The sequence below is a fragment of the Phyllobates terribilis genome, unplaced genomic scaffold (assembly GCF_046119375.1).
Source record: "Phyllobates terribilis strain yellow unplaced genomic scaffold, ASM4611937v1 Scaffold_5__5_contigs__length_657084704, whole genome shotgun sequence".
In the NCBI taxonomy this organism is placed as follows: Eukaryota; Metazoa; Chordata; class Amphibia; order Anura; family Dendrobatidae; genus Phyllobates; species Phyllobates terribilis.
In genome coordinates this window covers 523,309,985-523,326,697 of record NW_027362765.1, presented here as the reverse complement: position 1 = coordinate 523,326,697, position 16,713 = coordinate 523,309,985, and positions in this window count along the sequence as shown.

Below are 16,713 nucleotides of genomic sequence, written 5' to 3'. Positions count from 1 at the left end.
GTAGATGCAGATAAAAATTATTTTTAATTTGCAGCCTGATGGAGGTCAGTATAGATGGACTAATAGAGAAAGTCCCACACACTGCTAGAAGGCCAAATATTTTTTCAGAGCTAGATGCAGACAAAAAATTATTTTGAATTTGCAACCTGATGGAGGTCAGTATAGATGGACTAATAGAGAAAGTCCCACACACTGCTAGAAGGCCAAATATTTTTTCAGAGCTAGATGCAGACAAAAAATTATTTTTAATTTGCAACTTGATGGAGGTCAGTATAGATGGACTAATAGAGAAAGTCCCACACACTGCTAGAAGGCCAAATATTTTTTCAGAGCTAGATGCAGATATAAATTATTTTTAATTTGCAACCTGATGGAGGTCAGTATAGATGGACTAATAGAACAAGTCCCACACACTGCTAGAAGCCCAAATATTTTTTCAGAGCTAGATGCAGAAAAAAATTATATTCAATTTGCAACCTGATGGAGGTCAGTATAGATGGACTAATAGAATGATGCTATGCCCAAAAGATTTTACTTCACTAGGTGCAGTAAAAAAATTGGTATTCTATACACAGGTGGTGTATCTTGCAACACAGATAGGCTACTCCACTGACTAACACACTCTGCAATAGGCCAAAAAGGATTAGCTTTGCTAGATTCAGCCAAATGCTGTGAAAAAAACTTGCACAGCACTGGCACAGACCTGCCTGGCAAAAACTGATAGGAACTGATGTAACCTAGTCCTGAAAAGGACTGCAATTACAATTAGTCTTTACTCCCACAACCTATCTATTTAAGAGCACAGACCTGCCTGATAAAAGTCGTAGGAAATGCTGTAACCTAGTCCTTAAAAGGACTGCAATCACAACTATTCCCTACTCCCAAGCTATCTGTAGATTTGTGCGAAAATTGGCTTGAAATTAACAAGGTATAGCGCACACAGCAACAGCGGTGCCGTCTAACACGCAGCTGCAGCAGTGAGAAAATGGTGGCGACGGGGAAAATGGCTTGGTCTTATAGGGCAAGGACATGTGACATACACTGCCAATGACACATGCCCTTGCTTGTGTGAAAAAAAGCACTTCGCTCCGTGTGTGCGCTGCTGATAGGCTGACAGATTGCACCTCCCCACTGTAAATGCGGGAAAGAGAAAAAAAAATGGAGATCTTCATTATTCCTGCAGAGATCCATCCCCTGCCCCTCCCCCCACCCCGCTGTACACTCAAACTGCGTATTAACATTAATTTTCATCATTACTGAGAAAAAATCCAGTTATGATTTTGGTGCACGAACAGTTATCGAACATAACCTCGAACAGCCGAATTTTTCTCAAATCGTTCGTGTTCGCCGAACGGCTCGAACACCGCCCAAAACAGCTCGAATTTGAGATTGGCGAACAGTTCGAGTCGAACAACGCTCATCTCTAGTGGTGACGTCAGGCTTGTGTAGCAGGTAGCTGCCAGGTGCCACTCCAGGATGCATCCGGCAGTAGCAGCTGACCCCAGGGGTCAGATTTAGCTGACACTTATAAGTGTTCCGTTCAGACTTAGCAGCTTCAGTTTAGGACCACTGACACGGAGACTTAGCTAGGGAAAACTATTAGATACAGGAAGCCCCGGGGCTTTAAGGACAGGACAGCCACTGGGACAGGTTCAGACTGTGCAGACAGGATGGCCACTGGGACAGATTCAGACTGTGCAGACAGGACGGTTACTGGGACAGGTTCAGACTGTGCTGACAGGATGGCCACTGGGACAGGTTCAGACTGTGCAGACAAGACAGCCACTGGGACAGATTCAGACTGTACAGACAAGACAGCCACTGGGACAGATTCAGACTGTACAGACAAGACAGCCACTGGGACAGATTCAGACTGTACAGACAAGACAGCCACTGGGACAGATTCAGACTGTGCATACAATATGACCACTGGGACAGATTCAGACTATACAGACAGGACAGCCGCTGGGACAGATTCAGACTGTGCAGACAGGACGACCACTAGGACAGGTTCAGACTGTGCAGACAGGGCGACCACTGGGACAGGTTCAGACTGCGCAGACAGGACAGCCACTGGGACAGATTCAGACTGTACAGACAGGACAGCCACTTGGACAGGTACCGCGGACAAGGTTACAGGTTCAGGGTTCAGACCTGAGCACTCAGCCCCTAGGGTAGCAGACAGGTACCACCGATGCAGTTTCAGGAGACAGACACCCCCAAAGCGGTCACAGGAAAACAAGGACTAGCTATACTGGACTAACGGGTCACAGGATACGGGATAACTTTAGCAAACTAGGGACAGGAACCAGGCAACACACAGTTGCACACACCAACCACCTAACACTGAACTATAAGAGTTGCTGAGGCCCCTCCCTATTGGGGAGGGTGCCTTCTATACAAAATGTCTCCCAGTTATTGGCAGGGAGACATCTTGCAGGTGCTCACATTTACTAAATGCCTCCCAGTTGTAAGCTGGGGACATTTGCCATGTGCGTGAGCTGCCCCTTTAAGAACAGGGGAGCACGCACGTGCGTACTAGGCACACTGCCGGGACACAGTGCGAAGTGCATAGCAGGAAGCAGGGGCACACCAGGAGCCACGCCAAGGATCGGGGCAGTGAGTAAACCGGCGTCCCTACATGAAGAGGTAAGGGGACACCATGCAGGAGCGCCGTCAATAGCACTACACCATATACTAGACCCAGACTTCCTGTTATTTGCAAACAACTTTTCAACAGTCTCATTATCATTAGTGATGAGCGACCATGCTCGCTACTGCTCGGTGCTCACCCGAGCATCTCACTGCTCGAGATGCTCGGCGCTCGCCGAGTATTTCCAGGGTTGCTCGGCGGGAGCTCGGGTCCCCTTCATGCATGTTTGGCGCTCTTTAGAGTGCCAATCAACATGCAGGGATTGCCTGCCACTCATTGTAATGCTGCAGCCATGGTGGTTGTAGCATTACAGTGATTGGATGGCCGCACAGCTTCATCAGGTCTATATCAGACCTGGCGCCGCTGTGCTTGTCACAGTCACTCCGGAATCAGGCAGAGTAGGGAGAGGTGCTGCTGCGTCAGGGAGAGATTTGCTTGTGTATTAGGTAGTGTAGGGAGAAAAACCGTACATTACACATATCCATCTTAACAAACAGTCCTTTTGAGGACTAACTAATCCATCTGCAGAGATATCAGGCAGGCAGTGTATATAGGCAGGCAGTGTATATAGCAGACTGCAGTGCATATAGCACAAGAGGCTCCATTCCAGTTTTGTCTGCTGCTGCTGTTAGATATTTCTATACAAAGGTCCAGGTCTCAGGGGCCAGGAATACTTTTTTTTGGATCTTAATCCTCATTATTTGCTTAAAAAGCAATCCAGAGAACACCGTTTTTCTGCGCCATTGCTTGTTGGCACTGCAGAATACAGCCATGTCCTTTCCATATTACAGCGCTAGAAATCCAGCTATTTAAAACTGTGTTTTCTCCATCACACAGATCACAAATACATTTTCACAAAATACTGCCATTTTTGGCCCCCATTCCAATTTTTTTTCACTGTGTCAGCGAAGTTTTTGACACCGGTTTGCTGTTCAAACTAGATACCTACAGGCCAGGTATTTAAAACTCTGTTTTCTCCGTCACACGGATCACATATACGTTGTCAGAAAATACTGCCATTTCTAGCCTCCATTAAAAATTACTTTCAGTGTGTCAGTGAAGCAATTTACACCAGTTTGCTGTTCAAACTAGTTACCAACAGGCCAGGTATTTAAAACTCTGTTTTCGCCATCACACGGATCACATATATGTTGTCAGAAAATACTGCCATTTCTGGCCCCCATTAAAAATTTCCTTCAGTGTGTCAGTGAAGCAATTCACACCAGTTTGCTGTTCAAACTACTTACCTACAGGCCAGGTATTTAAAACTCTGTTTTCTCTGTCACATGGATCACATATAAGTTTTCTCCAAACTCAGTGATTTGTAGTGAGCGTGGAAGATACTGTCCTCCATTTAAAATGGGCAAGGCACGTGGCAAGGGACGGGGAACTGGACATGATGGTGATGGTGCATGCAGAGGCCGAGGACAAGGCCGTGGGCAAGCTGAAATTGTGCCACAACAAACACCCACATCTTCTCGTCCGACCTTCCTGTCCCAATTCCTAGGAGACCGCAGCACAACACTATTGAACCCAGAGCAGTGTCAAAAGGTTGTTGGTTGGATAGCGGATAATGCTTCCAGTCACCACCACCCTGTCTTCCACATGGTCAAGTCTCAGTAGCCGTGAGTCTGGACCGCATATTCCTCACCCCGATCCTCCTTCCTCCCACCATGCCGAGTGCCCGGAGACAACTGATCCCACACTTGGACACTCTGAAGAGCTGTTCATTTTTCCATTTATAGATTCGGGCCTCTCGCCCAGTCCACTTGAAGTGGGGCAAGAGGAGATCGCATGTAGCGATGTCCAAATATTTGAGCAGCCACGGTCACACGAAGACGACGGTGGGAAAGTGTCACAAGAGGTGGACGATGATGAGACACAATTGCCAGAAAGTCAGGAGGAGGACCAAGGTGCAGAAGTGGAAGACAAGGTGGTGGATGATATAGTAACTGACGTAACCTGGCAGGAGGACATGCAGAGCGAGGACAGCAGCACACAGGGGGAGGGAAACCAAGCACCCCAACAGGCAGGAAGAAGCAGTGTGGTGGCCACAGACAGAAGGCAGGCAACCGTTCCCTGTAGCACGAACACGAAGGAAGTTGCCAGTACAACTGTTAGGTCTTCCCAAGTCTCGTTGTTTTATAAAGACTCTGCCGATAACCCCAAAAAGGCCATTTGCACCACCTGGCAGGCCAGCATCAGCAGGGGTGGCAAAACGACCAGCCTGGCCACCACCAGCATGATCAGGCACATGGCAGCAAAGCACCCGAATTTGTGGGCCGAACCCCAGGGTCCAGGAACAGTGTCTGCAAGTGGCACCATTGCTTCTTCCGATGTTGTGCATGCAAGCCAATCCCCTGTCCATGGTGCATGCGAATATGCCTCCTGCCTCGTTGCGCACTCTCACGTAGCAGCATCAGGAACCACGTCCATGTCCTTGTCCCAGCGCAGCGTTCAGTTGTCCATACCCCAGTCCTTGGAACGCAAGCGCAAATATGCAGCCAACGCCCCACAGGCCACACTATTAAATTCTCACATTTAACGTCTGCTTGCGCTCAAAATGTTGCCTTTTAGGCTCGTGTAGACGGAAGCATTCCACAACCTGATGGCGGTTGCCATCACTCGGTACTCGGTCCCCAGCCGCCACTATATCTCCCGGTGTGCTGCCCCGCATTACACAAGCACGTGTCCCAAAACATTAGCCGTGCCCTCAACAACGCAGTTATCGGGAAAGTCCATCTAATCACTGACAAATGGACAAGTGCTTGTGGGCAGGGACGGTACATCTCGCTGACAGCACACTGGGTTAACATAGTGGAAGCCGGGAACCAGTCGGACCTTGGGACGAAACACCTTCTCCCGACGCCAAGGATTGCGGGCTCTAGGTCAATCAGGGTTGCCCCCACGGTCTACAGCTCCTGCACCTCATCCTCCTCAGCTTCCTCCTCCTCTTCAGCCTCCATCTCCAAAATGACCACATCAGTTACAAGCTGGAAGCACTGCAGCACTGCCTCGGCTAAGCGGCAACAGGCTGTGCTGAACCTAATATGCTTAGGTGACAAACCGCACAATGCTGAAGAGTTGTAGACAGCTCTGAAAGAGCAGGCAGATTTGTGGCTCACACCGCTGAACCTACAGCCAGGCATGGTCATGTGTGACAATGACCGGAACCTGGAGGCGGCTCTGAGGCGAGGCGAGCTCACACACGTACCATTCCTGGCCCATGTGCTTAACCTCGTGGTTCAGCGGTTTCTCAAATCCTACCCGGAGCTGCCGGATCTGCTTGTTAAAGTACGCCGCCTGTGTGCCCATTTTAGAAAGTCAGCTACAGCTTCCGCCGCCCTTGCCGTGTTTCAGCAGCGTTTGCAGCTTCCGGCTCACAGACTGGTGTGTGATGTCCCCACGCGTTGGAACTCTACACTGCAGATGTTGGGAAGGATTTCTGAGCAGAAGAGGACAGTTGTTGAGTACCAGCATCAACAAGGCCATCGGTATTCAGTTCAGACTCCACACATAAGACCTCTGGAGTGGACATGGATGTCAGACATGTGTACCATCTTCCAAAACTTTGAGTACTCCACCAAGATGGTGAGCGGTGATGACGCCATAATTAGCGTCACCATCCCGCTTCTCTGTCTGCTGAAATGCTCTCTGCTCACAATCAGTGGATGCATTGCAGGCGGAGCACGATTAGATGGAGCAAGGAACCATACAGGGTAATTACACACAGCCCAGCCTCATCTCATCCCAACGTGGATTTGGTGACAATGAGGAAGAGGAGGAGGAGGAGGAAGGACAGGAGCTACTTTCATGCACTATAGACGGTACTACCTGCACAGCTGTCATACCGTCTGTTCAGCGTGGATGGCCAGATGACAGAGAGGAGGAGGAGGAGGAAGAGAGCATGGTCAGTCATACTCTTGGTGAGTACACAGAAGTCTTGCCTGTTAGTAGTCTGGTACGCATGGCTGAGTTTATGTTACGCTGCCTTTCCCATGACCCTCGCGTTCTCAAAATTTTGGGTGACAGTCATTACTGGTTTGTAACACTTCTAGACCCATGCTACAAGGAGAACTTTATATCTCTTATTCCTGAGGCGGACAGGTCTACAAAAATGGGACTGTACCAGAAGGCCCTTGTTGCGGAACTATTAAAAAAATTCCCATCTGAAAACGCTGGTGGCAGAGGGCACACTTCGTTGGACAACCAAGGAGTACAGGCGAGAGAGACACAACTTCAATTCAGCAGAGGCAGGGGTTTTCTCAGTCCCTCCCATCACACAGGCCCTGAGGCGCGGGGTACTCTCGCAAGGAGTGCAAAGTTTGGGAAGATGCTGAGGGAGTACCTTGCCGACCGTACCAACGTCCTCCATGATTCCTCTGTGCCTTATAATTATTGGGTATCCAAGCTGGATACGTGGAATGAACTGGCTCTCTATGCCTTGGAGGTCCTGGCCTGCCCTGCCGCCAGCGTTTTATCAGAGCGAGTTTTTAGTGGCTCTGGTGGAATTAAAACTGAAAAGCGCATCCGCCTGTCAATTGAAAATGCTGACAGGCTGACTCTTATAAAAATGAACAAGGGCTGGATTGGGCCACACGTCTCAACACCACCGAATGATAGCAGCGTAACATAAACTCAAATCCAGTGTCTTTTCTTGGGAGGTGTATTCCCATGCACCTTTTCACACCCAGACATGGGTATGCGCTTCATGATTTTGGCTATTTGCTCTTGTCCTCCTCCTTCTACTCATCCTCCACCACCATATCACCAGGGTGACCGTGGTCCGTGATGCAACACCCACATAATTTTTTTAAAGGGTGTTTATGATGCCCGTAAAAAAAAAAATTATACAGTATGTTCATGTATACCCCCCAGGGGTAAATGTTTGTCAGCCCATACACTTAGTGCATGGGCATTACAAGTATAGGAGGCCCGCTCCTTTCTAATGGGAGCATTTTTTTATGAGGCCCTCCTCCACATCTCTTCCAATTGGCATTGGAGTGCCTTCAAATTTTTGGTATCCCTTGCATTCACTGCATAGGCCAACACTATGGGAGACCCACTTAATAATAATGGGAACATTGTTTTGAGGAGGCCCTCTGACCTCCATGTCTCTTCCAAGGGGCATTGAAGGGCCTCCAAATTTTTGGCAGCCCTTGCATTCACTACATAGGCCAACACTATGGGAGACTCTCTCCTTTCTAATGGGAATTTGTCGTTACTGTGGCCCTGCTCTATGTGTCTTTAATTTCTTAGTGGGGTTTCTCCTAAATTTGGTCAGCCGTTGGACTCACTGCATACCCTATAACTGTATAGCAGACTCTCTCCTTTCTAATGGGATCATGTCGTACTCGTTACTGTGGCCCTGCTCTATGTGTCTTTCAGAGTCTCTCCATCATCAATGAAACAGGATGTGTCTGATGATGTGTCACACACCACACTGCCAGATAAGGTTGTAAAATGTTAAAATGACATTTCCCGGTGAATGCATTTGCCTTACAAAATAATGTAAAAAAAAAACAGTAGGATCTTTCTTTAGTATAAAAACAGAGTCGCCAATGTAACCTCAATGTAATCACATTGTTCAGCTCCTGCACCTCCTCCTCCATCTCCAAAATGACCACATCAGTCACAAGCTGAAAGCACTGCAGCACTGCCTTGGCCAAGCAGCAACAGGCTGTGCTGAAGATAACATGCTTAAAGCTTAGGTGAAAAAATCGCCCAGCTCTGCAGATTTGTTGAAAGCTGTAAGCTGTTTTTGCAGCTTGATCTGTGGCTCTCACCTCTGAACATACAGCCAGGCGTGGTCATGTGTGACAATGGGCGGAACCTGGTGACGAAGAAATGACTGCCGGAGTAGATACGGTTTCCCTCTATGCCAGTCCTTTCACCGAGCTAAAGAATATGGCTGTGGTGAAATACATCTCCCACTTAGAAGCGGTTTTAGATTGAAAAACATTGTGCCCACCAGAGGATTTGATTCTGAGGGCTCACCTTTCTCCCCCGCTCAAGAGCCCCATAGCAGCTGAAAAGTTAGCGCTATCATGAACTCTCCTGGTGTAGGAGCCAGGGCACACCAGAGGATTCTCTGGTGGGATGGTCCAACCCTGCTGAGAAGCAGTCCTGGCTAAGAAAAGTGTGTGGGAAGGTTCCCGGACACTCTATGGCGGCTTTTTTACTGAGGTGGAAACATGGGGAGAACATACAAAGTCCTTGCAGATGTTGTCCTTAAGGGATTTGAACCCAGGATCCCAGCGCTGCAACGCTTCTGTGCTAACCACCGATCCAATGTGCTGCCGTTGACCCTCTAATATCTAACAGGCTGAAGAAACTTAATGTGGCGCCCAGCTGCGCTTGGAGCCACAGATCCAAGAAGGGTGTATTACTGGAATCCTCCACAAGAGGCCCCCATAAACATTCACACATCTCCACCTTCCACCTCACACCAGCAGAGGGATCCCGTTAGGGATATAAATAGGGAAGGTGGAGCTAGGCAGTTAGTCTAGTCAAGGAGTTCCTGCAGTAGAGAAGCCTGAGAGAGGTCAGCCTGCAGTGGAGCCCAGTCCAGACGCAGTTGTAGCTCAGTTAGAGCTTAAGGTGTGCCGACGCCATAAGAGCGGTGAAGAGCAGCAAGCTACCGTTAGTGTGAGTAGCCTTGTGAGGGCCCGAGCGTGGCCGAAGGCGAGTGGAAAGTGAGTAGCAGTGGGGGCAGAGGAGCTTACCCAGCTCACCCCGAAACATATACCGGACACCGGGTCTGAGCTTACCGGGATCTCTACGACCCAGTAAGGCATAACCGGAATCCCTGGAGAACTACAGGTCCCAGGTTCACCAGAGAGCTGATACGTATCAGAGCCAGGAGACACATAGGCCCCGTAAACTGGGAGCGTGCACTCCAAGAGAAGGCCCTACCACAACGTCAGCCGGTGCAGGACAGAGATAAAGTTAGGCCTAGCTTCAAGCAGGTCAGAAACTTACTACGCAGAGGCAAGAAAAAGGAGGCCCTACACCCGCTCATTGGGGAGGATCCTGATATGCACCCTTCACCCTACAGGGCTTCGGGATGTGCCTGAACTACCATCAGTAAAAGGTACTGAAGTGACTACCGTGTCCGTCCCCATTCTTGCTCTGACCCGGCTGGGTCTCGCCTGTGCTGCATTCCCCTCTCCGTACACTGCCCTGAGGCCTAGTTCCACCTGTGGGGAGCTATACCATCGAGCTGCCTTATCACCGGCCTCAGTGGACTGCCGCAGTGCTGGTGATTCTCACCAGAAACCACAGGTGGCGTCACAAACTTTCATAGAGTTAACAAATAATCCCCTTTTAAAAGCTGACCCCAGGGTGCGGGCCCGGGAGCTGACCACCGCGACATCCCCAAGGCCAGGCAAAGGCCCGGGTACCGAGTCGTACCCATCCCTCTGGGCAAGTCACTTGCACCTACTGCCACTCTATCTTCAGCTCCTTTGTGAGAAACTAATGTATTTGGGCAGCCACTCAGTCTTCCAAATAAAATTCCTGAGAAGGAAATTGGGGATGGCTTCGCTACTGTTACTGGGGGCAGTGCTAATACCATGGCGTCGTACCATAGTTTACTGGAAATATTCCAGGCTGGTAGGAGGCAAGCAAATTCCCACAGAAATGTACCAGCAGTATTGTTCAGGGACCCGCACTTGTAGAAGGCAGAGACAACACCGGGAGAAATAGTGACGGCTGGGGGCTGAGTATGGTCACGAGGCATGAGGCATGAGGTTGTGAAAAGCTTCCGCCTTCAACAGCCTAAAAGGCCACATTTCAATTGCAAGCAGCTGCCCAGAAATCTGGCAGTTTAGTATTGCAGCCTGTGGGTGGGTGGCTGGCTGCATACTTGCGCTTGCATTCCAAGTAACAGAAAACTAAGCAGATGGTGGCCTCTATCATCATCATGGCCTCACCTTAGCACTATGAACTCTCCTAAAGGTGAAGCCAGGGCCCACCGGAGGAGTCTCCGTTTTTCTGGTGGGTCCGTCCAACACTGCCGAGAAGCAACCCGGGCAAAGAAAAGTGTGGGGGAAGGTTCCCGGACACTCTATGGCTGTATTTGTAATGTGGATCGGACGTGCTTATGCATGTTATTTCTCAAACCGGATTGCAGATCAGGCCATTGCCCAACTCTGTAGTCATGAAATTAAATGCGCAAAAAAAGATGTTAGTGTGTCAAAGCACCACCGAGAAGTGCGAGTTGATGTTGGATGGGCTGCCATTGCTTCTGCAAAAGCTTCTTTAGAGGACTTCCTGGGAGAAATGACACCCAGAGAAGATATGGTTTCCCTCTGTGCCAGTCCTTTCACTGAGCTAAAGAATATGGCTGTGGTGAAATACAACTCTCAGCAAAAAAAAGCTGTGGACTGGCTCCGTACCGTCCCTGGCCACATTCACCTGTCCACGTGTTTGTGGTTAGGCGGTCCTTCCCAGTAAGTGCACTGGGGAGGGCACCGGTAATGTTGTGGGACCCGTGCTTGTGAAAGTCGGAGACGACACCGGACGAAACAGTGGTGGCTAGGGACCGAGTATGGACACCCGGCCGCCGGCATGAGGTTATGAAAAGTTTCCGCCTCCACGAGCCTAAAAGGCCACATTTCAAGTGAAAGTAGCTTTAGAGGACTACCTGGGAGAAATGACAGCTGGGTACATATGGTTTCCCAAGTCCTTTCACCAAGCTAAAGAATATGACTGTGGTGAAATACAACTCAGCAAAAAAAGCTGTGTCCCTGGCCACATTCACCTGTCCACGTGTTTGTGGTTAGGTGGTCCTTCCCAGTAAGTGCACTGGGGAGGGCACGGGTAATGTTGTGGGACCCGTGCTTGTGGAAGGCGAAGACGATACCGGGACAAATAGTGGCAGTTGGGGACTGAGTATGGATACCTGGTCGCCGCCGCCATAAGATTGTGGACGGCTTCCACCTCCACGAGCCTAAAAGGTAACAATACAAGTGCATGCAGCTGTCAAAAATTTGGCAGTATAGTATTGCAGCCTGTGGGTTGGTGGGTGGCTGGCTGCATACTTGGGCTTGCATTCCAAGGAATGGGGTAGGGACAACTGAACACTGCACTGGGACAAGGATGTGGACGGTGATTGTTGCAAGTCTGCAATTACAGGTGCATGGCGGGAGGCATCTTCGCATGCACCAAGGATCACTTATGATGAGCACACTTTTAGGCAGTGACCAGGGAGTCAGAGATGCTTCCAGAGGTCTTCCCCATCCTGTTCCCATGTCTTTTCAGCAGTGTATGCATGTGTCTCATGATGTGTCACACACCACATGGCCAGATAAGGTTGTAAAATGTTAAAATGACATTTCCTGGTGAATGCATTTGTCTTGGTTTAAAGCAATGCAAAAGTGCAAAAATCGTATCAAAAACGCTACATGTGAACATAACCCAAGGTGTGGAGGAGTATTTTTGTTTTTGGTTATTTATTTTGCCTTATATACAAGTCATTACTCTGGAAAGGATGTTCCTTAACATATTTCCCAGGAAAATCCATTTTGGTTTCGTTTTTGTATGTTTTATTGTGAGTCCGTAAAAGTGGCGTAATACTCTGACAACTTGTTGACAGCAGTGATCTGGGAGTCAGAGATGCTTCCAGGGGTCTCCCCATGCTGTTCCCATGTCATTTGAGCACTGTTCCCATCGATTTGGGAATTTTTAGGCCCTCTGGAGACCGACGGGGGGAGCCACCTGAAAAATGCTTGAGTTTCCCATAGACTTACACTGGGCTCGTTGCTCGGGTCGAGCACCCGAGTATTCCAATGTGCTCGACCCGAGCAATGAGTACCCGAGCATTTTAGTGCTTGCTCATCACTAATTATCATCACAGACAGGATTTCAATGAAAGGTAACAAACTCCCCTACTCCTCCTCCCTTACCAATGATCTTTGACCAGATGAGAGAATGATGATTAACCCCTTTACGACATATGACGTACATTAACATCATATATCGTGTCCCTGTCTTTGATTCGGGCTCGCACGCTGAGCCTGCATCTTTCCCGCATCTTAATATCAACATGGGTTTACGAGGGACCGTTCCTGTCAAACTAATCTGATCAGTTTTTATGAGGAGGCAAGTTCCGGACTGGACCAAAGAAATGCAGTGGATGTTGTGTATATGGACTTTTCAAAAGCTTTTGATACGGTTCCAAACTAAAGGTTGATACATAAAATGAGAACAATGGGGATAGGGGAAAATATATGTATGTGGGTTAATAACTGGCTCAGTGATAGGAAACAAAGGGTGGTTATTAATGGAAAACACTCATACTGGGTCTCAGTTAACAGTGGGGTACCACATGGGTCAGTATTGGGCCCCCTTCTTTTTAACATATTTATTAATGACCTTGTAGGGGGCATACAGAATAATATTTCAATATTTGCAGATGACACTAAACTCTGCAGGGTAATCAATACAGAGGAGGACAATTTTATATTACAGGAGGATCTATGTAAACTCAAAGCTTGGGCTGATAAATGGCAAATGAGCTTTAATGGGGATAAATGTAAGGTAATGCACTTGGGCAGAGGAAATAAAATGTAAAATTATATGCTTAATTGTAAAACACAGGGCAAAACTGTAACTGAAAAAGACCTGGGTGTATTGGTGGATGACAAGCTCACGTTTAGTGGCTAGTGTCAGGCAGCTGCTGCAAAGGCAAATAAAATAATGGGATGCATTAAAAGAGGCATAGATGCTCATGAGGAGAACATAATTTTACCTCTATACAAGTCACTAGTGCGACCACACTTAGAATACTGTGTACAGTTCTGGTCTCCGGTGTATAAGAGAGACATAGCTGAACTAGAGAGGGTGCAGAGAAGAGCGACCAAGGTTATTAGAGGACTGGGGGGTCTGCAATACCAAGACAGGTTATTACACTTGGGGTTATTTACTGTGGAAAAACTAAGGCTTAGGGGTGATCTTATTACTATGTACAAGTATATGAGGGGACAGTACAAAGACCTGTCTACTGATCTTTTTACTCTGAGGCCAGAGACGGGGACAAGGGGGCATCTTCTATGTCTGGAGGAAAGAAGGTTTAATCATAATCACAGACGCGGATTCTTTACTGTAAGAGCAGTGAGACTATGGAACTCTCTGCTGCATGATGTTGTAATGAGTGATTCACTACTAAAATTTAAGAAGGGCATGGATGCCTTTCTTGATAAGTATAATATTACAGGTTATATACACTAGATTCCTTGATAGGGCGTTGATCCAGGGAACTAGTCTGATTGTCGTATGGAGTTGGGAAGGAATTTTTTTCCCCAATGTGGAGCTTAGTGTTTGCCCCATGTTTTTTTTTTGCCTTCCTCTGGATCAACATGTTAGGCTATGGGTTGAACTAGATGGACTTAGTCTTCCTTCAACCTTAAAAACGATGTAACTATGTATTAATTAGCTATTATGTGCCTTTACCAGCCGTGGTAAACAGCATAACAAAAAAAATGAAAAACACCAGTGTTTAGGCAGACACAACATTGCAATAAAATGCAATAAGAGGCGATCAAAACATCGTATCTGCCCAAAAATGGTATCAGTAAACGTCAGCTCAGGGCTAAAAAAAATAAGCCCTCTCACAGCCCTAGATCCCGAAAAATGAAAACATTATAGATCACGGAAAATGCAACTTTTTTCTTATAACTTTCTGATTTTTTATCACCACTTAAACTATACATGTTTGGTATCTGCATACTCGTACTGACCTGAAGACTCACACTGTCAGGTCAGTTTTACCATATAGTGAACATGGTAAATTTAAAAAAAAAAAAAAAATGCACTTTTTTTTGCAATCTCACTGCACTTGGATTTTTTTTCCTGTTTTTCAGTACACTGTGTGGTAGAATGAATGGTGTCATTTAAAAGTACAACTCGTCAACCAAAAAAACAAGTTCTCATATGGCTATATGGCTGGTAAAATAAAAAAGTTATGGCTCTTTGAAGAAGGGGAGAAAAAAAACAAAAACGAAAAATATAAAACGGAAAATCACCCGGGGGTGAAGGGGTTAAATACCTCAATACCATTCAGTTTGATTAGTTGATTCCATTGTGCTATACATGACAAGGAGTTACATAAAGGATACAAATATAACTTACAGTGAACAAACTAACAATGACAGACTGGTACAGAAAGGAGAAGGCCCTGCCCTTGAGGGTTTATAGTCTACAAGATAATGATACAGTCTACAGGGGAAGGATACAGTAGGTTAGGGATTTGCAGCAGCTTCAGTGCTGGTGACATGGCACCAGGATCATTGCAGGCTGTAAACTTTCTTGAAGAGATGAATTTTCAAGTTCAATCTGAAAGTTTTGCATGTGGTGAATATAATCGGACGTGTTGGAGTACAAAATTCCAGAGAATGGGGATCCTGAGGAGAAGTTTTGGAAGCAATTGGGTGAGGAATGTATAAGTTTGAAACACAGACGGAGGTCTTGGGAGAATCAGAGGTTGCGTGTTGGAAGATATCAGGAGATAAGTTCAAAGATGTACAGAGGAGACAGATTACTGTATGGAGATGATGAGGGCATGCACTAACATTTTAGTAGATTCAGGCAGGGCCGGCGCCAGCACCCAGTGCACCCGGGCAAGTGCTGGGGCCCTGAGCACGCGGGGGGGGCCCACTCGCCATTGGGCACCCCTGCACACTATGGGACCCGTGAGCGGAGGAGAGCGGTGTCAGCTCCCTCCCCCCCAGCTTGCTCAGGGCCCCGACAGGCGGCGAAACAATACTTACCTCTCCCCGTGCCTCCGCAGCAGCTCCAGTCTCTTCCGCGTCCTCTGACTGTGACCTCTCAGGTCAGAGGGCGTGGTGACGTCTTTACACCCCGCTCTCTCCTGAGCCGTCACAGCGCTGAGCGAGAAGACGCCGGCGACGCTGAGGAGTCCAGAGCAGCGGCAGCAGGTGAGAAGTGAGGTGAGTATTTGATTTTTTTTTTTAATATATGGAGGCATGGGACATTATAAGGGAGGGGGGAGTGACATACAGCATGGGGCATTATAAGGGAGGGTGAAATCATGCATGGGGCATTATAAGGGGGGGAGTGACATCCTGCATGGGGCATCAGAAGGGAGGGCGGGAGTGACATACTGCATGGGACATTATAAGGGAGGGGGTGAAATCCTGCATGGGGCATTATAAGGGAGGGTGGGTGAAATCCTGCATGGGGCATTATAAGGGAGGGGGGTGACATCCTGCATGGGGCATTATAAGGGGGGGGTGACATCCTGCATGGGGCATTATAAGGGAGGGGGAGTGACATCCTGCATGGGGCATTATAAGGGGGGGAGTGACATCCTGCATGGGGCATTATAAGGAAGGGGAGGAGAGGTGACATCCTGCATGGGGCATTATATGGGGGGAGAGTAACATCCTGCATGGGGCATTATATGGGGGGGAGAAGTGACATCCTGCATGGGGCATTATAAGGGGGGATGACATCATGCATGGGATATTATTGGGGGGGTGACATAATGCATGGGGCATTATAAGGGGGTGACATCCTGCATGGGGCATTATATGGGGGGAACAGCCTGTGTGGGGCATTATAAGGGGGGAACAGCCTGCATGAGGCATTATGTGGGGGGAACAGCCTGCATGGAGCATTATGTGGGGAGAAAGCCTGCATGGAGCGGTATATGGTAGCCAGTATCCTGTATGGAGCGTTATATGGGGACCAGCATCCTGTATGGAGCGTTATATGGGGGCCAGTATCCTGTATGGAGCATTATATGGGGGCCAGTATCCTGTATGGAGCGTTACATAGGGGCCAGTATTCTGTATGGAGCGTTATATGGGGGCCAGTATCCTGTATGGAGCGTCATATGGGGGCCGGTATCCTGTATGGAGTGATATATGGGGGCCAGTATTCTGTATGGAGCGTTATATAGGGGCCAGTATTCTGTATGGAGCGTTATATGGGGGCCAGTATCCTGTATGGAGCGTTATATGGGGGCCGGTATCCTGTATGGAGCGATATATGGGGGCCAGTATTCTGTATGGAGCGATTCGCCGGTTTCTGAGCTA